Source organism: Dasypus novemcinctus, chromosome 24 (genome assembly GCF_030445035.2).
Source record: "Dasypus novemcinctus isolate mDasNov1 chromosome 24, mDasNov1.1.hap2, whole genome shotgun sequence".
Lineage (NCBI taxonomy): Eukaryota > Metazoa > Chordata > Mammalia > Cingulata > Dasypodidae > Dasypus > Dasypus novemcinctus.
The window spans coordinates 34094853-34120494 of NC_080696.1; the positions used below are offsets into that span (position 1 = coordinate 34094853).

The 25642-nt window shown below is 40.7% G+C and overlaps 1 protein-coding gene across 1 annotated transcript in view; it reads left to right on the top strand.

Moving 5' to 3' along the window:
• The window catches only part of EFCAB8 (EF-hand calcium binding domain 8), a 118516-nt gene that overhangs the window by 88906 nt on the left and 3968 nt on the right, over positions 1 to 25642 (top strand). The gene's annotated exons all lie outside the window — the stretch shown is intronic.

The following is a 25642-nucleotide window of genomic DNA, read 5'->3' on the forward strand; positions in this document are numbered from 1 at the left end:
GGTTGTCTTTTTCTTAATGATGTCCTTTGATATACAAAAGTTTTTAATTTTAAAGACGTTCATTTTATCTATTTTTTCTTTTGTCTCTTCTGCTTTTGGTGTAAAATGTAAAAATCTATTGCCTACTATAAGGTCCTGAAGAAATTTGCCTATTTTTTTTTTAAAGATTTATTTTATTTATTTAAAGCCCCCCCCCCCCCCCGCTTGCTTGCTGTCTGCTCTCTGTGTCCATTCGCTGCAAGTTCTGTGTCTTCCTTTGTTGCATCATCTTGCTGCTCCAGCCCTCTGTGGGCATGGGCCATCACCTCTCCATGGGCATGGGCCAGCTTGCCTTCACAAGGAGGCCCTGGGAGGTGAACCCAGGGTCTCCCATATGATAGACGGGAGCCCAATCAGTTGAGCCACATCTGCTTCCCTCCTATATTTTTTGTAATAGTTTTATAATATTAGCTCTTGTATTTAGATCACTGATCCATTTTGAGTTAGTTTTTGTATATGGTGAGAGGTAGGAGTCCGCCTTCATTCTTTTGCATGTTGATTTCCAGTTTTCTCAGCACCACTTGTTGAAGAGACTATTGTTTCTCCATTGAATGGACTTGGTACCCTTGTCAAAAATTAACTGGCCAAAGATGTGCGGATATAACTCTGGACCCTCAATTCTATTCCATTGATCTATAAGTCTATCTTTAGGCTAGCACCACTGTATTTTTTTTAAACAAATCAATTTTATTGATATATGTTAATAAAGCATCAGATTCATCTGAAGTGTACAATCAATGGTATTTGGTATAATCACATAGTTGTGTATTCATCACTTCAATCACTATTAGAGCATTTTCATTATTTCAGTAATAATAATAATAAACAAGCAAACAAGAAAATTCCTCATCTCTCAATCTCTCTATGCTTCCCTCACTGTCCATAGCTGCTGTTTCTGGCTATTCTATCCAAAATGTATAATCAATGACTTTTAGTATATTCACAGTGTTGTACATTCATCATTTTATTTATTTATTTACTTATTTATTTTAAAGATTTATTTATTTATTTCTCTCCCCTCCCCCCCCAACCCTGGTTGTCTGTTCTCTGTGTCTATTTGCTGTGTCGTCTTTGTCCACTTCTGTTTTTGTCAGTGGCATGGGAATCTGTGTTTCTTATTGTTACGTCATCTTGTTGTGTCAGTTCTCTGTATATGTGGCACCATTCCTGGGCAGGCTGCACTTTCTTTTGCACCGGGCGGCTCTCCTTATGGGGTGTACTCCTTGTGCGTGGGGCTCCCCTACGCGGGGAACATGCCTGCATGGCACTGCACTCCTTGCGCGCATCAGCACTGCTCATGGGCCAGCTCTGCACGGTCAAGGAGGCCCGGTGTTTGAACCGCGGACCTCCCATGTGGTAGATGGATGCCCTAACCACTGGGCCAAGGCTGCCGCCACATTCATCATTTTAAAACAATTTCATTACTCCAAAAAGAAAGATTCCACACCCCTTAGCGTTCCTTCCTCAGACCTACATAACCACTAATTTAATTTCATCCTTATAGATTGATGTATATTTACATTTTTCCCCAAATTCTCAATTTATTCATTTTTAAAAAAATATTACATTCAAAAAATATGAGGTCCCCATTCACTTCCACCGCCCCCACCCCACCACTCCCTCCTCAGTAACACTCTCCCCCATCATCATGACACATCCATTGCATCTGGTGAGTACATCTCTGGGCATTGCTGCACCCCATGGCCTGTGGTCCACACCATAGCCCACACTCTCCCACGTTCCATCCAGTGGGCCATGGGAGGACATACAATGTCCGCCAATTGTCCCTGGAACACCACCCAGGACAACTCCAAGTCCCGAAAATGCCTCCACATCTCATCTCTTCCTCCCATTCCCCACACCCAGCAGCCACCGTGGCCACTTTTTCCACACCAATGCCACATTTTCTCGATTATTAACCACAATAGTTCATGAATAGGATATCATTAAGTCCACACTAATCCTTACTGTATTCCTCCTTCCTGTGGACCTTGGCTTGGTTGTGTCCATTCCACATCTATGTCAAGAGGGGGCTTAGATTCCACATGGATACTGGATGCAATCCTCTTACTTTCAGTTGTAGGCACTCTAGGCTCCATGGTGTGGTGGTTGTCCTTCAACTCCATCTTAGCTGAGTGGGGTGAGTTCAATAAATCAGAGTGTAGGAGCTGAAGTCTGTTGAGGCTCAGGGCCTGGCTATCATATTGTCAGTCCAGAGATTCAAATCCCCTAGATATATCTTAAACCCCAGCACCAACTACAAGTCCAGTAAAGTAGCATGAAAGGATTGTGAAAAGAGATCACATCTGAGTCCAGCTCCATCACGCAGAAACACCAGCTCCAAAGAAGGGCCAACTGGCATGGCAGTGAACCCCATCTGCCATGACCATAGAACCTGTGGGTCTCTTTAGCCCTCAAAAGGACCAATACCTGGGGTTGTATCTACTTTATCTGTCTCTGAGACTCTGCTCAGGTGTGCATAAGGGCAATCCTTCTGACAACCTCCAGACTCTTTTTTTAGAGACTCATAGCCATATAAACTCATTTGTCCTTTCCATTTCCCCCTTAATTTAGGTCAAACAGCATTTTTAACTCCTGTTATTATATGTAGACAGGGATATTCTGCTGGTCCATGTTGAACCTTTAATTCAAGGTCATTTTCTAGTTACATCATTAGCTGGTACTTGGTAGTGATCCTTTGGTGCCAGGGAGGCTCATCCCCGGGTGTCATGTCCCATGCTGGGGGGAGGCATTGCATTTACATGCTGAGTTTGGCTTCGAGACTGGCCACATTTGAGTAACACAGAGGCTGTCAGGAGGGAACTCTTAGGCACAGTGCTGCTCTAGGCCTTGTTCTTATTTCAGGTGTATAGGCTCACAAGCATAGTCATCAGTATCAGGGGCTCACTGTTGGACCCTCCTTCCTTCCTGGTCCTTACCGTTGCACCTGGGGAACTGCCGCTGCTCCCTTAGGGACCACGACAGAGGCCCCCCCCCCCCCCGCCTGCCAGGAACCCAGTACCCCCCCAGCTGTTGTTTTTAATTGTTTCCACTATGAGTATATCCAAACATTTCCATGCACCCTGGACACATGCCCTGTATAACTCCCTGTCAGCCATATATCACCTGTCAATAACATCCCATACCAGTATTCCTCCACTGCCATTGTTGAACCACTCTGTGATCCAAAACTTCCCGAAAAGTGAAGCCCAATATAATGTCAAGTTCCCTTACTAGTAAAATGGAATATAGCGATGAGTTTAAAGGTTAGATATAGAATACGTATTGATTTGGAAAAATTCTACATCTTATCTTTTTTCCTAATTATTGAGCTTCTCTTCACAAGAGCCCTAGATCACAGTAATTCATATATAGAATATACAGTACTCCCACATATCCATTATAAAACCTTTTCCCTTCCACAGCGATAATCTTTTAACTTATTCATATATTTACTGAAACTGATGTACAGATATTGAGACAATAGCTTTCAAACAAGGTAACATTTGTGTTTACATTGTGGTTTATACTTTAGGCTATACAGTTTTCTAAATTTTTTAGTTATCCTATGTTTTACATTATGGTTTACATTATTAGTCTATCGTCCCCTATATGTTTTTGGTGTAATATTGCATGTTTTATATCCATCCTTGTGTACTCTTGTGAAACACTTCCTTTGTCCTCACATTTACTTTAGTTCCATCTATTCAATATCTATTTCCCCCTCCCCTTGGGCCCCACAGTGACAGTCAATCTTCATTTCTTGAGGAGCCATGTTCAGGATACTTGCAACAGTGTTGAGGACTTGACTTGCTCAACTGCCCTAATGCCCTGGGAGCCGCCCTTTCTCTTGAGAGATACAGTTCCCTCTATTTGATGGCATTAGTCCTCCCCAGGATGTGGGTCTACCTTCACTCTCATTATATGGGTCTCTACCCAATGGTATTACCCACTCTGGCAAAATGAGCATTCACATATTCCCTAGGAGTCTGTCCTGCGTCAGATTCTCCCCTTTGAGTATCTTAAACAGGTAACTTTCCTAATTATATTTTGAAAAGGTTTTCTCAGCATTTTACTTTCAACCAACACCTGACAATCTCCTATGTTCGTATGTTGCCCCTCCCTCCCCCCAATTTCTTGTGCAATATTACCCATCCGCCCATCCCTAGCCCCCCTCAAACCCGCAAAGCCCCACCCAAAGGTAGCCCTATGCCCCCATTTTATCTCTTCCTTGTGCACATACTTACCGCCAGCTTATCATAGATTTCACCCATGTAGATGTCAGCTTACATCCTTCCTCTACCCCCTGATTTCCTGAAAGCCTATCTTCCAGTCTATAGCTCTCTGAGGCAGCTTGCTTATTTCATATCATTGAGGTCATGTAGTATTTAAATGGAATCATACAATATGTAGTACTCTGTGTCTGGTCTCCTTCACTTAGTATAATGTGGTTTTTTTTGTCTGATAGTAACTTGCATAGTGTTAAATTTGTTCAGCTTCAAAGAAAAATGATCTTACATATGCAATTCTACCCATATTCAAATTTTACATCATATATTTACATTTCACATTATATATACATATATTTTTAAAGATTTATTTATTTCTCTCCCCTCCCCCCTCAACCCCAGCTGTCTGTTCTCTGTGTCTGTTTGCTGCGTTTTCTTTCTTTGTCTGCTTCTGTTGTCAGCAGCGTGGGAATCTGTGTCTCTCTTTGTTGTGTCATCTTGTATCAGCTCTCCGTGTGTGCGGCACCATTCCTGGGCAGGCTGCACTTTCTTTCGCGCTGGGCGACTCTCCTTACGGGGCGCACTCCTTGTGCGTGGGGCTCCCCTATGCGGGGGACACCCCTGCGTGGCAGGGCACTCCTTGCGCACATCAGCGCTGCACATGGGCCAGCTGCACACGAGTCAAGGAGGCCCGGGGTTTGAACCACGGAACTCCCATGTGGTAGACAGACGCCCTAACCACTGGGCCAAGTCCGTTTCCCTCACATAATATATTTAATTCCTAATAGGGCGATTATACAGTATTTGTCTTTTTGTGTCCGGCTTGCTTCACTCAACGTAATGGGCTCCAGGTTCATCTGTATTGTCATACGTTTCCTGACTTCATTTCTTATGGCTGCATAATATACCATCATGTGTATGCTCCACAACTTGTTTATCCACTTGTCAGTTGATGGACACCTGGGTTGTTTCCAACCTTGGCAATCATGAATAATGCTGCTATGAACATCAGTGTGCAGAAGCCTATTTGTGTCATTGCTCTCAGTTCTTCTGGATATATACCTAGCAATGGTATTGCCAGATTCCATGGCCAAGTCTATATTCAGCTTCCTTAGGAACTGCCAAACAGTCCTCCACAGTGACTGTACCTTTCTACATTCCCACCAACAGTGAATAAGCATTCCTCTCTCTCCACATCCTTTCCAACATTTATGGTTTTCTGTCTTTTAATGGCCGCCAGTCTAATAGGTATGAAATGATATCGCATTGTAGTTTTGATTTGCATTTCCCTAATTGGTAGTGATGTTGAACATTTTTTCATGTTTCTTCACCATTTGTATTTCTTCTTTGGACAACTGTCTTTTCAAGTTTTTTGCTCATGTTTAAATTTGATACTTTGTCTTTTTCTTGTTGAGTTGTATGATATCCATATATATCATGGATATTAAACCCTAATCAGATACATGGTTGCCAAATATTTTCTCCCATTGAGTCTACTATTTTTTCACCCTTTTGACAAAGTCATTTGAGGTGCAAAAGTTGAATTTTGAGGAGATCCCATTTATCTATGTTTTCTTTTGTTGCTCATGCTTTGGGCGTAAAGTTTAAGAAACTACTGCCTACCACAAGATCGTGAAGATATTTTCCTACATTTTCTTCTAGGAGTTTTATGGTGGTGGTTTTTATATTTACTTCCTTGATCCATGTTTGAATTAATTTTTTTTGTATAAGGTGTGAGAGAGGAGTCTTCTGTCTTTCTTTTGTATATGGCTAACCAGTTCTCCCAGTACCATTTGTTGAATAGACTGTTCTGGCCCAGCTAGGTGGGCTTAACAGCTTTGTCAAAAGTTACTTGACTGTAGATGTAAGGGCCAATTTCTGAGTTCTTGATTTGGTTCCATTTGTCAATCTGTCTGTCCTTATGTCAGTATCATGTTGTTCTTACTACTGTACCTAAGTAATATGCTTTAAAGTCAGGAAGTGACTGTCCTCTAACTTCCTTCTTCCCTTTAAAGATATTTTTGGCTATTTTGGGCCCCTTACTCTTCCAAATAAATTTGATTATTGGCTTTAAAAATATATATATATATTTATCCCAATTCTGAGAGTGGTGTCTTGAAGTTTCCAACTGTTATTGTAGAGATATTTATTTTTCCCTTCAGCTTTGCCAGTGTGCATCTAGTGTATCTTGGGGCACTGAGATTAGGTGCATAAATATTTAGAATAATTGTTTCTTCTTGTTGAATTGCCTCTTTTATTAATACATGATAACCTTCTTCATCCCTTATAACAGTTTTGCATTTAAAATCCATTTTGTCCAATATTAATATTGCCACTCCAGCTCTTTTTGGTAACTATTTGTGTGGAATAGATTTTTCCAACTTCTCTCTTTTAACCTGGTTATGTCCTTACATTTGAGGTGAGTCTCTTGTAGACAACATATGGCTCATATATTTTTTTTCATCCATTCTATCAGCTTTTTGATTGGGGAGTTCAAGCCATTAACATTCAATGTTAAACTATAAAGGCATTACTTACTTCATCCATTTTGACCTTTGGCTTTCTATTGTCATATTGTACTATTGTCTATCTTTTTATCCTTTAATTTATCCTTTATAATAATCCTCATTTCTACACTCTTCTCCAAGTCTTTTGCCCTTGTTTTTTTCCTTTCAGGCTGCAGCAACCCCTTTAGTATCTTTTGTAATTCTGGTCTTTTGGTAACATATTCTATCAGTTTTTGTTTGTCTGTGAAGACTTTGAACTCCCCTTCATTTTTTTATTTTTTATTTTTTATTTTTTAAAATTTATTCCACCCCCCCCCCTTGCAGCGTGCTTGCTGTCTGCTCTTTCTGTCCATTTGCTTTGTGCTCTTCTGTGTTTTTACTTATCTCCCTTTTTGTTATGTCATCTTGCTGAGTCGGCTCTCTGTGCTTGTGGGCCTGGCCGCACTCTGTGGCACTTGCGTGCCAGTGGCTCTCTGTGGTACCTGAGCAGGCAGCTCTCTGCAGCATGAAGTCAAGCCTGCTTTCACAAGGAGGCCCTGGGACATGAACCCAGGTAGAAGCCTAACCGATTGAGCCACAGCTGCTTCCCCTTCCCTTCATTTTTGAAGGACAGCTTAGCCAGATACAGAATTCTTGGCTGGCAGTTTTTCAATTCCTTAAATACATCATACCACTTTCTTCTCCATGGTTTCTGATGAGAGGTCTACACTTAATCTTATCAAGATTCCCCTATATGTGGTGTTTTGCTTTTCTCTTGCTGCTTTCAGAATCTTCTCTTTATCTCTGATATTTGTCATTCTGAATAGTAGGTGTCTCAGGGTAGGTTTGTTTGGATTTATTCTGTTTGGGGTACATTGTCTGTCTTGAATAGTCATATTTATATCTTTCTTAAGGGTAGGAAAATTGTCAGTTATTATTTCCTCAAATATTCTTTCTGCCCCTTTTCCATTTTCTTCTCCTCTGGGACACCAATAATGTGTATGATTTTGCATTTCACATTGTCATTCAATTCCCTGAGACTGTTCCACTTTTTCCATTCTTTTCTCTTTCTGTTCTTCTTTCTTCTCCAGTCCAGATGTTTTGTCTTTGAAATCACTAATTCTGTCTTCAAGCAATTCAAATCTGCTCTTATGTGCCTCTAATGTATTTTTAGTATCCCCATCATGTCTTTCATTCCCATAAACCTTCAGCAAATAGTGAAAGTCTTTGCAGACTTTCAAATTGTTCTTCATGCTAACCCAGTATCTTCTTAATATCCTTTATCTCTTTAGTCATATTTTATTTAAATTCTTTGAAGTGATTTAGGAAAATTGTGTGATTATCATTGATTAATTGTCTTAAATCCTGAATCTCTTCAGGATATTTGATCTGTTCCTTTGGCTGGGCTCTCTCTTCCTATTTCCTGGTATGGTGTGTAATTTTTGCTGATGTCTAGGCATCTGATATGTTGGCAAATTTACTCTGGTGGACAGTTTCTCTCTCATGCCTATTATTTTTTTTTTCACAACTCTTCTTTAATATTTGGTTCAACTTATCCTAAGTCTTTAAGATTTCCCAGCTTAAGTTGTCAAAATCATGCCAGGGACTCACTAGTGGGATGCAGACTTTCTCCCAAGGGTCAGGTAAAGAGGCTCTAAAAGCAGTTTTTGTCCATGTAATTTCCAGACCAACCTGCAGAGGGTGCTTGTTTGCCATTGAGTTGTATCTCTCTCAGTTTTCATTGGGCCAGAGCCGAGATTCAAAGAGGGCTCTGCTGGCCCAATTCACTGAAGAAAAACACCCCACTCCCCCAACTGCCCTTCCATTTTCCCTTGTAAGAGCTGACAGGGAGGAAGAAGAATACTACTCTCTCAGCTGCAATGAACCAGGTGTTTTACTGCCACTGAGTATCTTGGGGATGGGGGAGGGGACCCCTTTCTAGCTGCTGGGAAGTTTAGTAACTCACAGTTTGTTGTTTCAGCTTCTTCATCTCTCTGTCTCATCCTCCTGGAAGTTGTGATGCACTGTCCTGGTCTGCTGGCACCCAAAGCAGGTCCTTTGGGCAGCTTTTGGCTCTTTCTCCATTGTTTCTGTGAGAGAGTTGAGCCTTTACTGTCTAATCTGGTGCCATCTTTCCACAATCCCCACCACCCTATTTTAGTTACTGTAGTTTTGTATAAGTTTTAAAACCAGGAAGTGTGAGTACTCTAACTTTGTTTTCCTTTTACAAGGTTATTATTGTTATTATTTTTTGTGGCTTTATGGGGCCCCTTGCAATGCCATATAAATTTGAGGGTCAACTTTTCCATTTCTGCAAAAAAGGCTGCTGGAAATTTGATAGAGATTGCATTGAATTTGTCGATTGTCTTAGGCAGTATTGATTTCTTAACAATACTAAGCCTTCCAATCCATGAACATGGAATGTCTTTCTAATTATTTAGGTCTTCTTTCAGCAATGTTTTGTAGTTTTCAATGTACAAGTCTTTTACCTCCTTGGTAGTTTTCAATGTACAAGTCTTTCACCTCCTTGGTTAAATTTATTCCTCAGTATTTTATTTCTTTAAGTGCTATTGTAATGGAATTGTTTCTTTGATTTCCTTTTCAGATTGTTCGTTACTGGTGTATAGGAATCCAACTGACTTCTTCATTTTAACTTGTAGTCTGCAACTTTGCTGAATTTGTTTATTAGTTCTAGCAGCTTTCTTGTAGATATTTTTCTATATCTAGGATCATGTCATATGTGAATAGGGATAATTTAACTTCTTTCTTTCCAATTTGAATATCTTTTATTTCTTTCTCTTGCCTGATTGCACTGCTTAGACCTTCCAGTACAATGCTGAATAATAGTGGCAATGGTGGGCTTTCTTGTGTTGTTCCTGTTCTTTGGGGGAAAGATTTTATTCTTTCGCCTTGGAGTATGATATTTACTGTGGATTTTTCATAAATATTCTCTATCATGTTGAAAAAGTTCCCTTTTATTTCTAGTTTTCTGAGTGTTTTTATCATGAGAGTATGCTAGATTTTGTCAAATGCCCTTTTGGCATCAGTTGAGATGATCATGTGTTTTTTAATTATAAACTTTTATTGAAATATATCATTAATATGTGAACATACATAAACAATAAATATATAGTAAAAATTGTGAACTTACAAAACAAGTATGCATATCATTGTACAGGCCTCCCATACATCACCCCTCCACTAATGCCTCACTTTGTTATAAAACATTTGTTACAAACTATGAAATAATATCATCAAAATATTACTACCAACTATAGCCCATATCTTATATTTGGTGTATTTCCCCCCCAATCTACCTGATTATTAACACCCTGTATTAGCATTATGTATTTGTTATAGTTCATGAGAGAACATTCTCATATCTGTTCTGTTAACCACACTTTCCAATCCATGAACATGGGATATCCACTGTCTTACACAGTTCCATGCCTTGTACATCCATTCAAAGTGTACACTCAATGGCTGTCATTTTCATTACAGAGTTGTGCTGTCACCCCCTCAGTCAATTTTAGAATGTTTTCATTACTTGTTCATGTTTTTCACCCCCTTCATTCTATTAATGAGGTATATTATATGGATTGATTTTCTTATATTGACCCATCCTTACATTCCTGGAATAAGTCTCACTTGATCATGTGTATAATCCTTTTGATTTGCTTTTGGATTTGTTATGCCAGTGTTTTGTTGATGATTTATTGCATCTATATTCATCAGGGTATTGCTCTGTGATATTCTTTCTTTCTTTTTTTAATATTATATTAAAAAAATATGAGGTCCCCGTATACCCCCCACCCTGCTCACCCCACTCTTGCCCCCATAACAACAATCTCCTCCATCATCATGAGACATTCTTGAGTTTGGTGAATACATCTCTGAGCACCACTGCACCTCATCACAGCCCACACTCTCCCACAGTCCACCCAGTGGGCCATGGGAGGACATACAATGTCTGGTAACTGTCCCTGCAACACCACCCAGGACAACTCCAAGTCCCGAAAACGCCCCCACATCTCATCTCTTCCTCCCACTCCCTACCCCCAGCAGCCACCATGGCCACTTTATCCACACCAGTGCCACATATTCTTTGATTACTAATCACAATAGTTCATGAATAGAATATCAGTAAGTCCACTCTATTCCGTACTCTATTCCTCCATCCTGTGGACCTTGGAATGTTGTGATTTTCTTTTCTTGTGCTGTCTTTCTCTGGTTTTGGTATTAGGAAAATGCTGGCCACAGAGAATGAGTTAGGAAGTAATCCCTCCTCTCTTATTTTTTTGGAAGATTGAGAAGGATTTGTGTTAAATCTTTAAATATTTGGTAGAATTCAGCAGTGAATCTACCCAGTCGTGGACTTGTCTTTTTTGAGAGATTTTAAACTACTGATTCATTCTCTTTAGTTGCTATAGCTTTGCTGAGATTTTCTCTTTCTTTTTGCATCATATTAGGTAATGTATTGTTTACGAGGGTTCATACCACAGGAATGGATTAAATTTAAGTACTTATTTTTTCTGGTATATGTAGCTCCAAGCCACCACAGTCTGCCCTCTGGACCCCAAAAGACATGTTCTTTCCACATGGAAAATACGTTCATTCCGTCACAACTCCCAAAAACCTAAGTCATTTCAGTAAAAATGTTAAGTACAAAATTGGTTATGGGTATGGCACAAATCCCCTCTGTCTGGGAACCTGTAAAATCTAGAAAAGAAGTTATCTGCTTCCAATATGCAATGGGGGAACAAGCTTAGGATAAAAATTCCCATCCCAGAATGGAGAAATTAGAAGGAACACAGGGGTCACGGGTCCCAAATAATTCTGAAAGACAGCAGGGAAAACTCTGTTGGATTTCAGGGTCTAGGAGTCACCTATGGATGGATGTTTTATCCTCTGGGCCTGAAGAAGGGGCAGTCCCACCCCTTCTAAACACTTGCACAGTGAACATGCTCACCCCAAACACTGTGATGAAGGCCCCATCCCCTCTGAGCTCCCGTATGGTTGCCAGTCCCTCCATGAATGACAGGACACAGGCCATACCCTCTTCAAGTTTGGGGCGGTGGCCAGGTTCTCTGTGAACTCCAGGGCACAGGCCCCACCATCTCTGAGCATCAGGGGTGGTGGGGTAGTGGTGGCATCTCCCTGAACAATGGGGTATAAGGCCTGCCCCTTCCAAGCACTGGGACAGATGGCCTGCCCCCTCAAATGCAGGGGTGAACCTGCCCTTTCCGCACACATTGGAGGGACTGCTCTCTTTGGTCCAGACTTTGACTTCCATAGTTCTGCCCTTGAAGTCATTTCATTTTATCCCTTCTCTGCCCCTTTCAGTCCAGCTGGCAGTGGTTCTGTTCATCAGATTCACAAAAACTTGTTAGCTTTGTGTGCAATTCATAGGGGTCCAAACCATCAGACAATAAAACTTTCTACAGATCCTTCCTGCATAACTGCATTTCCAATTTGGACTTTCACTGAAATGGCTGACTAGATCCATGTTCAGTTAAACCTTCACTTGGAGTGCTATTCTCCAGGGATTGTTTTCCAGAAGCTCAAGGAGGTTCCTGATAGAACTGCTTCTGGCCCTAGTCTCGTAGCATACTATCTAGATAGGCTCAGAATTTTCCGAACAATATTTGGTTTCTTTGTGCTTAAGAGTTGATTTATTTATTTATTTGAAGGCAGTTTTATTGGGATATATTCACATACCATACACTCTATCCAAAGTGTATAATCAATGGCTTTTAGTATAATCACAATGTTGTACATTCATCAACACAAAAACTTTTAGAACAATTTCATTACCCCTTAGGAGTCACCTCTCAATCCCTCTATCCTTCTGAAGCCCTACATAACCACTAATCTAATTTAATCTTTATAAATTGATTTATATTTACATTTTATATAAATGTTATCATACAATATGCAGTACTTTGTATCTGGTTTCTTTCATTTAGCATAGTGTGTTTTTGTCGATTAACATCTTGTTATATTAACATTTGTTCAGTTTCAAAGAAAAACAGTCATATATGCAATATTACCTATTCAAACTTCACATAGGTTTTCCTATGCTATACAGTCCCATGTTACTTTTTTTAGCTTTCTTTTTAGTAATATACATTTCTTTAGACTTTCCCTTTCAATCACTATCATACCCATGTTATAGCACTGCTAGTTATAAACATTATGTTGTGCTTTCACCTTTTCTAGTCATTTTCAAAGATTAACACATCATTTTTACCAGTTCTGCACAAGTTGACCCTCAACTTTCCATTTCTAGCCTCATTCTAATCTCTTTGAATTTGGTGACCCATATTCAAGTACTTAACTCCATGAGATTACACAATATATTTAGTTCATAATAGCACAATAATACTGTATTTGACTTTTTGTGTCTGACTTGCTTCATTCAATGTAATGCCCTCCAGGTTCATCAATGTTGTCATATGCTTCATGACTTCATTTCTTCTTACAATTGCATAATTTTCCACCTTGTATATATACCACAGTTTGTTTTTCCATTCATCAGTTGAAGGACATCTGGGTCATTTCCATCTTTTGGCAATTGTGAATAATGCTATACTATGAACATTTGTTTGCAGATATTTTGTTTGTGTCACTGCTTCCAGTTTTTTTTTTTTTTAAGATTTATTTATTTATTTCTCTCCCTTTCCCCCTGCCCTGGTTGTCTGTTCTCTGTGTCTATTAGCTGTGTTGTCTTCTTTTGTCTGCTTTTGTTGTTGTCAGCGGCACAGGAATCTGTGTTTCTTTTTGTTGCGTCATCTTGTTGTGTGGGCTCTCCTTGTGTGCGGTGCCATTCCTGGGCAGGCTGCACTTTCTTTCGTGCTGGGTGGCTCTCTTTATGGGGCGCACTTCTTGTGCATGGGGCTCCCCTATGCAGGGGCACCCCTGCGTGGCAGGGCACTCCTTGCTTGCATCAGCACTGAGCATGGGCCAGCTCCACACGGGTCAAGGAGGCCCGGGGTTTGAACCGCGGACCTCCCGTGTGGTAGACAGACGCCCTAACCACTGGGCCAAGTCCGCTTCCCTGCTTCCAGTTTTTCTGGGTATATATCCAATAGTGGTATTGCCAGGTCATGTGGCAAGTATATATTCAACTTCTTTATGAACTGCCAAACAGTCTTCTACAGTGGCTGTACCATTCTGCACTCCCACTAACAATGAATAAGTGTTCCTATCGCTCCACATCCTCTCCAACTCTTGTGGTTTTCTGTCATTTTAATAGTGACCATTCTAATAGGTGTGAAATTATTTCTCATTGTAGCTTTGATTTGCATTCCCTAGTTGCTAGTGATGCTGAACAATTTTTCATGTGTCTTTTTGCCATTTGTATTTCTTCTTTGGACAAATGTTTATTTAAGTCCTTTGCCCATTTTTTTATTGAGTCATTTTCTCTTTTACTGTTGAGTTGTAGCATCTTTTTATATATCATGGATATTACACCCTTATTGGACATGTGATTTCCAAATATTTTCTCCAATTGAGTCAGCTGTCTTTTCACTCTTTTGACAAAAGTCTATTGAGGTGCAAAAGTGTTTAATTTTGAAGAGGTCCCATTTATTTTTTCTTTTGTTGCTCTTGTTTAGGATGTAAGGTTCAAGAAACTACCACCTACTACAAGATCTTTAAGATGGTTTCCTATATTTTCTTCTAGTAGTTTTATGGTCCTGGCTTTTATATTTAGGTCTTTGATCCAGTGTGAGTTGATTCTTGTATAGGGAGTAAAATAGAGTCCTCTTACATTCTTTTGGTTATGGATATCCAGTTATCCCAGCACCATTTGTTGAAAAGATTGTTTTGTTCTGTTAACATGGACTCAGTAGGTTTGTTGAAAACTAGTTGGCTATAGAGTTAAGGGTTTATTCTTGGACTCTCAGTTCTATTCCACTGATTGATATGTCCATTTTTATGCCAATACCAATCTGTTTCTTTTTTTTTTTTTAACATTTATTTATTTTTCTTCCCTCCCCTCCCCCGCTGTTTTTTTGTTGTCTGTTCCATTCACTGTGTGATCTTCTGTGTCTATTTTTCTTTTTGTCTTCTCTTCTTGTCTTTCTCCTCTAGGATTCACTGGGATTTAATCCTGAAGCGAAGAAAGGTTCCCTGTCAAGTGCACCACCACAGTTCTGGTCTCTGTTGTACTTCACCTTTACTCTCCCCTTTGTCTCTCTTTTGTTGCATCATCATCTTGCCGCGTGGCTCATTTGCGTGGTTACTGGCTCACCACACAGGCACTGGCTCACCATGTGGGCCCTCATGTGGGTACTTGGCTCACCATGCATACACTTGTGCGGGCACTCGCCTCACCACATGGCCACTTGGCTCACTGTGTGGGCACCCACATGGGCACTCATCTTGCTGCATGGGCACTCGGCTCGCTGCATGGGCACTCGGCTAACTGCATGGGCACTTGACTCACTGAGTGTGCACTCGGCTCGCCACACAGGCACTGTCTCACTGTGCAGGCATGCTTTCTTTTCTTCTTTTTCACCAGGAGGCCCCAGGGATCAAACCTGGGTCCTGCCGTATGGTAGGTGGAAGCCTTATCACTTGAGCCATATCCGCTTCCCTACCATGCTGTTTTGACCACAGTAGCTTTATAATATATTTCAAGGTCAGGCAGTGGAAGTCCTCCCACATTGTTCTTTTTTTATTTTTAGAATACTTTTGGCTATTTGGGTGTACTTTCCTTTCCAAATAAATTTGGTTATTGCCTTTTCTATTTCTATCAATTAGGTTGTTGGAATTTTTTTTTTTTTTTTAAAGATTTATTTTTTATTTATTTAATTCCCCTCCCCTCCCCCGGTTGTCTGTTTTTCTGTGTCTTTTTGCTGCATCTTGTTTCTTGTTTCTTTGTCCGCTTCTGTTGTCGTCAGCGGCACGGGAAGTGTGGGCGGCGCCATTCCTGGGCAGGCTGCTCCCTTCTTCGCGCTGGGCAGCTCTCCTTATGGGTGCACTCCTTGCGCGTGGGGCTCCCCCACGCGGGGGACACCCTGCGTGGCGCGGCACTCCTTGCGCGCATCAGCACTGCGCATGGGCCAGCTCCACACGGGTCAAGGAGGCCCGGGGCTTGAACCGCGGGCCTCCCATGTGGTAGACGGACGCCCTAACCACTGGGCCAAAGTCCGTTTCCCAGGTTGTTGGAATTTTGATTGGTATTGTATTGAATCTATAAACCAGTTTGGGAAGGATTGACATCTTCATGATATTTATTCTTCCAATCCATGAACATGGGATGTCTTTCCATTTGTTTAGGTCTTCTTTGATATCTTTTATCATTGTTTTGTAGTTTTCTGTATATATGTCCTATACTTTGGTTAAATTGATTCCTAGGTATGTGAGTCTTTTGTTGCTATTGTAAATGGAATTTTTTCACTGATTTCCTCCTCAGACTGTTCAATATTAGTGTACAATAGCATTACTGATTTTTGTTTATTGAACTTGTATCTTGCCACTTTGCTGAACTTATTTATTAGTTCAAATAGCTTTATTGTAGATATTTCAGAACTTTCTAAATATAGACTCATACCACCCATGAGTAGTGAGTTTTACCTCCTTTTTTCCTATTTGGATACCTTTTATTTTTCTTGTCTAATTGCTCTATCTAGAACTTCTAGCATACTGCTGAAAAACAGTGTAAACTGGGAAGCAGACTTGGCCCAATGGATAGGGCATCTGTCTACAACATGGGAGATCTGTGGTTCAAATCCTGGGCCTTGTTGACCTGTGTGGAGCTGGCCCATGCGCAGTGCTGATGCACGCAAGGAGGGCTGTGCCACGCAGGGGTTTCCCCCACATAGGAGAGCCCCACGTGCAAGGAGTGCACCCTGTAATGAGAGCCACCCAGTGCGAAAGAAAGTGCAGCCTGCCCAAGAATGGCGCCGTACACATGAAGAATTGACACAACAAGATGACGCACCAAAAAGAAACACAGATTCCCAGTGCCGCTGATAAGGATAGAAGCAGTCACAAAAGAACACACAGCAGATGGACACAGAGAGCAGACAACTGGGGGGGGAGGGGTGGGACGACACAAAAAAACAGTGGTAACTGGGCATCCTTGCCTTGTTTCTTTTTGTTGTTGTTTTTTTCTCTCCCCTTTTCCCCACCCCCCCCAGTTGTCTGCTCCCTGTGTCCATTCACTGTGTGTTCTTCTGTGTCTGCTTGGATTCTTGTCAGCAGCACCAGGAATCTGTGTCTCTCTTTGTTGCGTCATCTTGCTGCATCAGCTCTCTATTTGTATGGTGCCACCCTGGGCAGGCTGCACTTTTTTCGCACTGGGCGGCTCTCCTGATGGGGTGCACTCCTTTAGCGTGGGGCTCCCCTACACGGGGGACATCCCTGCGTGGCATGGCATTTCTTGTGCACATCAGCACTGCGCATGGGCCAGCTCCACATGGGTCAGGAGGCCCTGGGTTTGAACCCTGGACCTCCCATGTGGTAAGCGGATGCTCTATCTGTTGAGCCAGATTTGCTTCCCTTGTCTTGTTTCTGATCTTAGTGGGAAAGCTTTCAACCTTTCCCCATTGAGTACAATGTTGGCTGTGGGTTTTTCATTTATGCTTTTTATCATATTGAGGAATTTTACTTCTATTCCTATCTTTTGAAGTGTTTTTACCAAGAATAGATGCTGGATTTTGTTGAATGCCTTTTCTTAGACATGATCATGTGGTTCTTATCCTTCAATTTGTTAATGTTGTGTATTAAGTGAGGTGATTTTATGTTGAACCACCCTTACATATCAGGAATAAATCCAACTTGGTCATGGTGTAAAGTTCTTTTGATACGTTGTTGGATTTGATTTGCAAGTATTTTGCTGAGAATTTTTGCATCTATGTTCATTAGAGAGGTTGGTCTGTAATTTTCTTTTCTTGTTTATCTTTCCTGGCTTTGCTATTAGGGTGAGGTTCACTTCATAAAATCTGTGGGGTAATTTTCCCTCCTCTTCAAATTTTTGCAAGACTTTAAACAGGATTGGTGTTAATTCTTCTTGAAATGCTTGGTAGAATTCCTCTGTGAAGGCATCTGATTCTGGACTTTTCTTTGTTGGAAGATTTTTGATGATGGATTCAATCTCTTTAAATGTGATTGGTTTGTTAAGTTTTTTTTTTTTTTTCGTTAATTTTTTATTTTAAAGAAGCTTTAGATTACATAAATGTTACATAAAAATCTAAGAGATTCCCGTATGCCTCACTCCCTCCCCTTCCCACACTTTCCTACATCAGCAACATTCCTTATTAGTGTGGTATACTTGTTATAATTGATAAACACATTGAAGCATTGCTACTAACCATGGGCTAGAATTTACATTATAGTTTACATTCTGTTCACACAATTTTTTAGGTTATGACAAAATATACAATGGCCTATATCTGTCACTGCAATGTCATGCAGGATGTTCCAAAAATGCCCCCATGTAACAACTATTCTTTGCTCTCCCATCCCTCAGAACCTCTGGTGGCTACTGCCTTTTTATCAATGAATCAATGGTAAGAGTTTTTCCATTGCTAGAATAATAATGTTTATAGTAGAATAATAATAAGTCTACTTTAATCTACTGTTCATTCCCTAGTCTTGAGGATTTTGGGATGGCGATGCCCACTCTGCTTCTGAGAGGTAACTTAGATCCCATGGGGCAGATGGATGGAACTACCTTGCTTACAGTTGCAGACACTCTTTGTTCCTTGGGATGGGCATTGTCCATCATCATCTCCTTGTTGGATGTCCTGGGTGAGTCCAATGAACTGGAGAGTAGGTGTTGCAATTCTTCTGAAAATTAGGACTTACCTGGCACATGGGCAGATCAAAGATTTAAGTCTCTGGGACATATATTTATCAAGTATAGTGTTAATTATAGGTTCAAATAAAAGGGGCAGAAGAGCCATATGTAGAGAACCTATAAATGAGTTAAACTCTGTTACACTGGGGAACATAAATTCCAAAGTAAGGCCCACTGACAGGGTGCCAAATTTCTGAGCTGTCAGCCCTACTTATAGTTTCTGGATGTCTCTAGAACCCTCAGGGTCCCCACTATTTGAGACACTTTACTGTGGCACTCAAGGAGATCCTTGTATTTCTTGTAGCATCAGTGTAGGTTGTTTGTGCATTTCTAGAAACTTGTCCATTTCCTCTAGGTTGTCTAGTTTGTTAGTATACAGTTTCTAATAATATCCTCTTATGATCCTTTTTATTTCTGTGAGGTCAGTCGTAACTTTCCTACTTTCATTTCTGATTTTATTTATTTGCATCTTCTCTCTTTTTTTCTTTGTTAATCTAACTAAGGGTGTCAATTCATTTATCTTCTCAAAGAACCAGCTTTTGGGTTTGTTGATTTTCTCTCTTTTGTTTTGGTTCTCATTTTTACTTATTTCTGTTCTAATCTTTATTTCATTCCTCCTGCTTGCTTTGGGAATGGTTTGCTGTTCTTTTTCTAGTTTCTCCAGTTGTTCAGTTGGATCTTTGATTTTAGCTCTTTCTTCTTTTTTAATATAGGCATTTAGGGCTATAAATTTCTCTGTCATCATTGTCATCTGCTGGCAGCCCCTCTTTCCCCAGAAAGGAAATAATTCCACTCCCCTCGGCATCCTCAACAACCAGTCTTGGTCAGGAGGGAAGATGTTTGAGAGGGTTGCATCTCTTTAGTCCTTCGCTGCTGGCTCCCAAGGCAAACAATGGTGTGGCCCCTCCCTGCCTGGAAGGGCTCCTGGGACGCAGCAGACCATATTTGTGGGTCAAAAGCTGAGTCAGCCTTAGGCTGTGTCCCTTTCTGTCCAGTTTTCTAGAGAGGTAGATCCCTGTGGACCCCCTTTGTCTATGAGAATTCAAAATTATCTGGAGTGGAGATAGAGGGTGGAGGGAGGAGGGCTTCCGCAGCTCCAGCTGCAGCTTTAACTCACAGTTTTGTGGTTGAGATTCTTTTCCTTTGCCTCTCTCTCTTCTGGGTATCCAGGCTTCCCCTGGTGTCCTAAACCTACATTTTTTTCCGGCCTGTTTCTGCTTGTACTCTAGCTATTTTTCTGGGAGAGGAGAGAGACCTGTGTCTTTCTAGTCTGCCATCTTCCTGGATGTCTCTCCCTCATTTTAGAAAGACAGTTTAGGTGGATATAGAATTTGGTTGACAATTTTTTTCTTTCTGCCCTGTAATATATCATATTGCTGCCTTTTTACCTCATGGTTTCTGATGAGAAATTGTCACTTAATCTTATTGATTAAGATTGTACATGATATGTTGCTTCTCTTGTGACTTTCAGCAGTTTTTCTTTGTTTGTAGCATTTGGCAATATGTTTATAATGTGTCTCAGTGAGGATGTTTTGAGAGTCACCTCTTTGGATATGTATATTCATGTCTTTCATTAAATTTGGGGAGGTTTCAGCCATTATTTCTTTGAATATTCTTTCTGCCCCCTCTTTCTTTCTTCTTCTGGGACTCCCATAATGTATACATTGGTATGCTTGATGGCATCCACAGTTTTCCTAGACTCTGTTTACTTTTCTTCATTCTTTTTTCTTTCTACTACTCAACCTGAATATTTTCGATTGTCATATTCAATTTAAGTGTTTCTTCTGTCAGCTTTGATCTGCTGTTGAAACCTCTGTAGGAAATTTTTGCTTTCAGATACTGTGGTAATCAGCTGTGTTTGGTTCCCTTTGTATGATTTCTGTCTCTTTATTGAAGTTCTCCTTTTGTTCACATATTATTTTCCTGATTTCTTTTAGTTCTTCTGTGTTTTCCTTTAGCTCTTTGAGCATATTTAAGACATGTTTTTTTAAAAAAATTTTTATTAGAGCAGTTTTGAATTTATAAAACAATCATGTGCATGTGTGGAATTCCCATATAGCACCCCTCCACTAACACACTACATTGTTGTGGAACATGTGTTACAGATTATGAGATAATATTGTCAACATATTACTACTAGCTATGGTCTATAGGGTACATTTGGTATATTTTTTCCATAACCCTCCCTTTTATTAACACAGTACCTCTTTGGCATTGATGCAGGAATATTACAGTATTGCTGTTAACTATATTCTGTAGCTTACATTAATTACATTTTTCCCATGCTTCTCTGGTTTCTCACCACCTTGCAATAGTGCTGAACATTTGTTCTAGTTCATAGAAATACATTGTTGTTTTTGTACTATTAACTACAGTTCTCCTCTACTTCTGGGTTCACTATGTTATTCAGTCCCTAGATTATTCTCTAGATTTTTTTCAATTGACATTTACATCCCTAGACTACCCTCTTCAGCCACAACCCCACTTATAAACCAGCTGCATTAGTTCTACTCACTATAATGTGTTACCATCCATTTTTATACATTTCTACACTTTTACAGTCAAGTTAATTAAAACTTCAACATACATTAAGTAGCAGTACTTCTCAGCCCTCCTCCTCTCTCCTAATAACTTATACTATAGATTTTAACTCCATGCATTTATTCTTCGTATTTGGTTCATATTAGTGAGACCATACAATAGTTGTCCTTTTGTGTCTGGCTTATTTCACTTAGCATAAGGTCTTCAAGGTTCATCCATGTTATCATATGTGTCCCAATTACGTTTCTTCTTACAGCAGCATAGTATTCCATCATATGTATATATCACATTTTGTTTATCCATTCATCAGTGATGGACACTTGGGTTGTTTCCATCCTTTGGCAATTGTGAATAATGCCACTATGAACATTGGTGTGCAAATGTCTGGTTGCATCACAGTTTTCATTTTTGTTTTGCACTTGCTGTGTCTGTTCATCTTCCTTGTTTTTTTAGGAGGCACTAGGAACTGAACCTGGAACCCCTGATATGGGAGGGAGGTACCCAACTGTCTGAGCCACTTCTACTCCCTAGTTTGTTATGTCTCCCACTATGTTTTTCTTCTTGTATCTCTTGTTGCATCAGCTCACCATGCCCACCTGTTATGCCAGATCACTGTCTTCTTAGGAGGCACTGGGAACTGGACCAGGGACCTCCCATGTAGTAGACAGGAACCCAACTACATGAGCCACATCTGCCTCCCTCAGTGTCTTCTTAATATCCTTAATCTCTTTAGCCATCTCATGAATGTATTAAGGAGATTTGTTTGAACATCTATAATTAGTTATCTCAACTTCTTTATGTCATCTGGAAGCTTTTCCTGTTCCTTTGACTGGGCCATATTTTCCTGTTTTTGGAATGGATTATACTTTTTTTTGTATGTGTGTGCTGGCATCTGGCTTATTAGATGTATTATGGGTGCAGTTTCTCTCTTTAGCTTAGGACTTTCTTGCCCTTTCTCCCTTGCTGGATGTGTAGAAAGAGCTGAGGATATAGTTGGTACTGTAAGCTGTGGAGGCTGAAGCTGCCCACATTGCCCCAGGAACTGATGAAGCTTCTCCCATCTTTCTCTGCTGCTGGGGGTAGGGAAAGAGCTGCAGCCATGTGCAGCAATCCAAGCCATGCAGGTCAAGACTGTCTGTAGTTGCCCAGAGAGACTGACGGAGCTTCATGTGCCTTCCTCCCCTGCTTGGGGTGGGGATGGAGCTGCAGGTGTGGGCTGCAAACTAAGCCATGTGGGTCAAAACTGACCTCAATTGCCCAGGTGGGCTGACATAGCACTGGCCTACTTCCTCCCCTGTCAGAAGTGTGGGTGGACCCTTGGGAGTGCCCCAAAATCTAATCCATGTGGGCTGAACATGCCTGCAGTTGCCCAGATAGGCTGAAGAAACAGCTCCCTTCCTATCCTATTGCAGTGCAGGGATGGAGCCCCAGGTGTCTGGCTATCCAGTCTGTGCCAGCTAAAAGCACCTGAAGTTGCCTGCAGAGTCTGGTGCAGGTTCTTCTACTTTTTTTTCTGCTGGAGGTGGAGCTGGAGCCTTGGCTAGGGCTGTGATCGGATCTGGGTGGAAAGAAGCTGGTCCCTACTGTTGTGATTTTCAATCAGCCCTGCTTTCCTTCTTCCTGGGGTGGAGTTAAAATGGTGGCTTCCAGTCACTTTCCAATTTAGACAGGCTCAAACTTTAGCTGTTCTTAGGATTATACTTTAGCCACCTGAATTTACTAATCAGAAGCTGAAGTCAGTGCCCAACCGTCTCCTCTTCCCCAATTTTTGGGAATGGAGCTTCCAACTCCAGCCACAGAATAGCTCCTGAGGCTGCTTGCATTGCCAGTGGAGGATGGGCAATGGCCTCTGTGGTGTGGAGTGGTCTTCTCATGAATCCACTGCAGATGGGCAGTCTCCTCTTTCCATTCTTTCAAGGATGTTGCAGTATGCTCTTCCAGTCTCCTGAGCCCACCGAATGGGTGTTTTAGATAGCTCTGGGTAATTACTAAGTGCCCTGGAGGATGAGCTGACTCTTGGAGCTTCTTATTCTGCCACCATCTTGCCCCTCCTCCTTAATTACTTTTTAATCTTGTTGCTCTTTGAGAATCTGATAAAAGCTAAGAAAAATGCATACAGACACTACCCAAAATTTCCGGAGTTCAAAGATACAGATCAAGATTCCCCACAGTCAGTTTTTCTGCTTTTCTGTGCAGGTGATTCATTCAAGCCCTCAAAGTTTAAGCCTTTGTCTGGTATGTTCAAAGCCTGGGCTTCCTCTTTGATGATTTCTGATGCTTTATCTTGCTCTTTTGAATGGATAATCACTTCCTCTTTCCTTACATGCCTTGTAATCTTTTGTTGCATACTGGCCATTTTATTCAAGCTTTATTTCAAAAAAAAAAAAAATAACAGAAAAAGGCAACTCAACAAATTATGGAAGATTTATTTTTTATTCAAACACAGTGGACATTTTAATATTTCAGTGTGTTAACTTTGGAATTTAGTCATTGAGGTGTCTGTTCCTAAGCTTGTGTGTGGCCTTAGGAATTCCCCCATTTACAAAGATTAGAATACCTTTCTTCTCCCAGGAAGGAAGACCTCTTCCTGGTCCCAGGTACTGTACTGTACGTATTAAAGCTGGGAATTCTTTGCCCCAGGCAACTACTATTTGATTATTTTCTCACACTGCTTCAACTGCCTTGTAAGCTGCTTCCACATTCTGGCATGGCAAATCAGACAAGTGTTCTGGTTTAGTCCTTCAATCTTCCACCACACAGACTGGTACAGACCTCCATACACACCAGTATGTGCACAAAGGTCACTCTGCTTCCTCTTGAACCAGGAACAGGGACCTGAATTAGGCATACAGGCTGGCTCCACACTGAGCCAGTGAGCAGGTGGGAAAAGGGCAAGCAAATGCACTATGAGGTTTTCCTTCCATTTTTAAGTTGTCTTTTTCTTGATTTGGCACTCTCCCAGTTACTGCAGCCCTTTAACTGTTTTCTGGAATTCTGAGAAAGATGGTTCTGCCAGTTTTTGCTTGCTGTATAAAGATTCTTTTGGGGTATAGAGCCCTGGAGCATTTCACTCTGCCATCTTAATGCTGTCACTCCTCCAGCCAATTAAATTAAAATTTTTGTTTTGTTTTTTTTAAAGATATTTAGATTACATAAAAGTTACATAAAATATATAGGAGATTCCCATATGCCCTGCTCCCTACACCACGCACATTTGCCCCCATTAACAACATCCTTCATTACTGTGGTACATTCATTGTAATTGATGATCACATTTTGTAGCATTGCCACTAAGCATGTACTATAGTTTACATTGTAGTTTACACTCTCTCCCACACAATTCTGTAGGTTATGGCAAGATATATAATGGCCTTTATCTGTCATTGCAATTTCATTCAGGATAATTCTCAAGTCCCCAAAATGCCCCAATATTACATGTTTTCCCTTTCCCTGACCTTAGAACCTCCAGTGGCCACTTCCTCCACTTCAATGATATAAGTTTTTCCATTGCTAGAATCACAATAAGTCTATAGTAGAATACCAGTAAGTTCACTCTAGTCCATGGTTCATTCCCCAATCCTGAGGATTCTTGGATGGTGATGCCCACTACACCTCTAATTGAGAGGGGCTTGGTCGCATATGGATGGGAATCTCTTGCTCACAGTTGTAGGCTCTCTCGGTTCCTTGGTATGGTGGTTGTCCATCATCACCTCCTTGCAGTTGTCCTGGGTGAATCCAATGAACTGGAGAGTAGGTGTTGCAACTCCATTGAGGCTCAGGTCCAGCCAATTAATTTTTAAGTTCAGACATTGTGTTTTTTATTCTAGACTGTTTATTTGATTATTTTCTAAGAGTCCAATTCTCTATTGAAATTCTCCTTTTCACCCATTTAGTTCATATTTCCTTTTTTTAATTTAGCATTGTTTATAATAGTTACGTTGAAGTTTTGTGTGTTTAATATCTGAATCATTTGTGAGTCTACTTCTACTGTGTATTTCTGCTTTTCATTATTGGTTACATTTTCCTACTTTTCACATGTCTTATACTTAAAAAAATAATTTTCTAGACTTTGTGTTAAAAATAATGCAGAGACTGAAGTTGAAGTTATTTTCATACTGAGCATTTGCTCTTTACTCTGAATATGGCTGATCACCTCAATCCTGCCAGGAATTGAACTGCCTTGTAGCTTGATTACAGCTTTGGGTAGATTTAGTTCACCTCTGTTTTTAATTGTCTTATAAATGAAGTGTGTTTTGTGTTTGTTGTAGCTTCTCCCTCTTGTGGGACTCTATCTTGCAATGATTTCACTCTGCCTTTCTACCCCAGCTCCCAGAATCTGAGCTTCCCCTACCCCCCTGCACTCAGCAAATATCCTGTGGGAAAAACTGTGGTGCATTTGGGACTCCACTTGATTTAATACATCATTCCAGCTAGCATGATATCTCTTCTATCTGGTAGATTCTTTCTACTTAAGCCAAGCCTGATTCTCACTCAGCTTGTGTCCAGATTCAGGACATGCCTTCAGAACAGAAAACAGT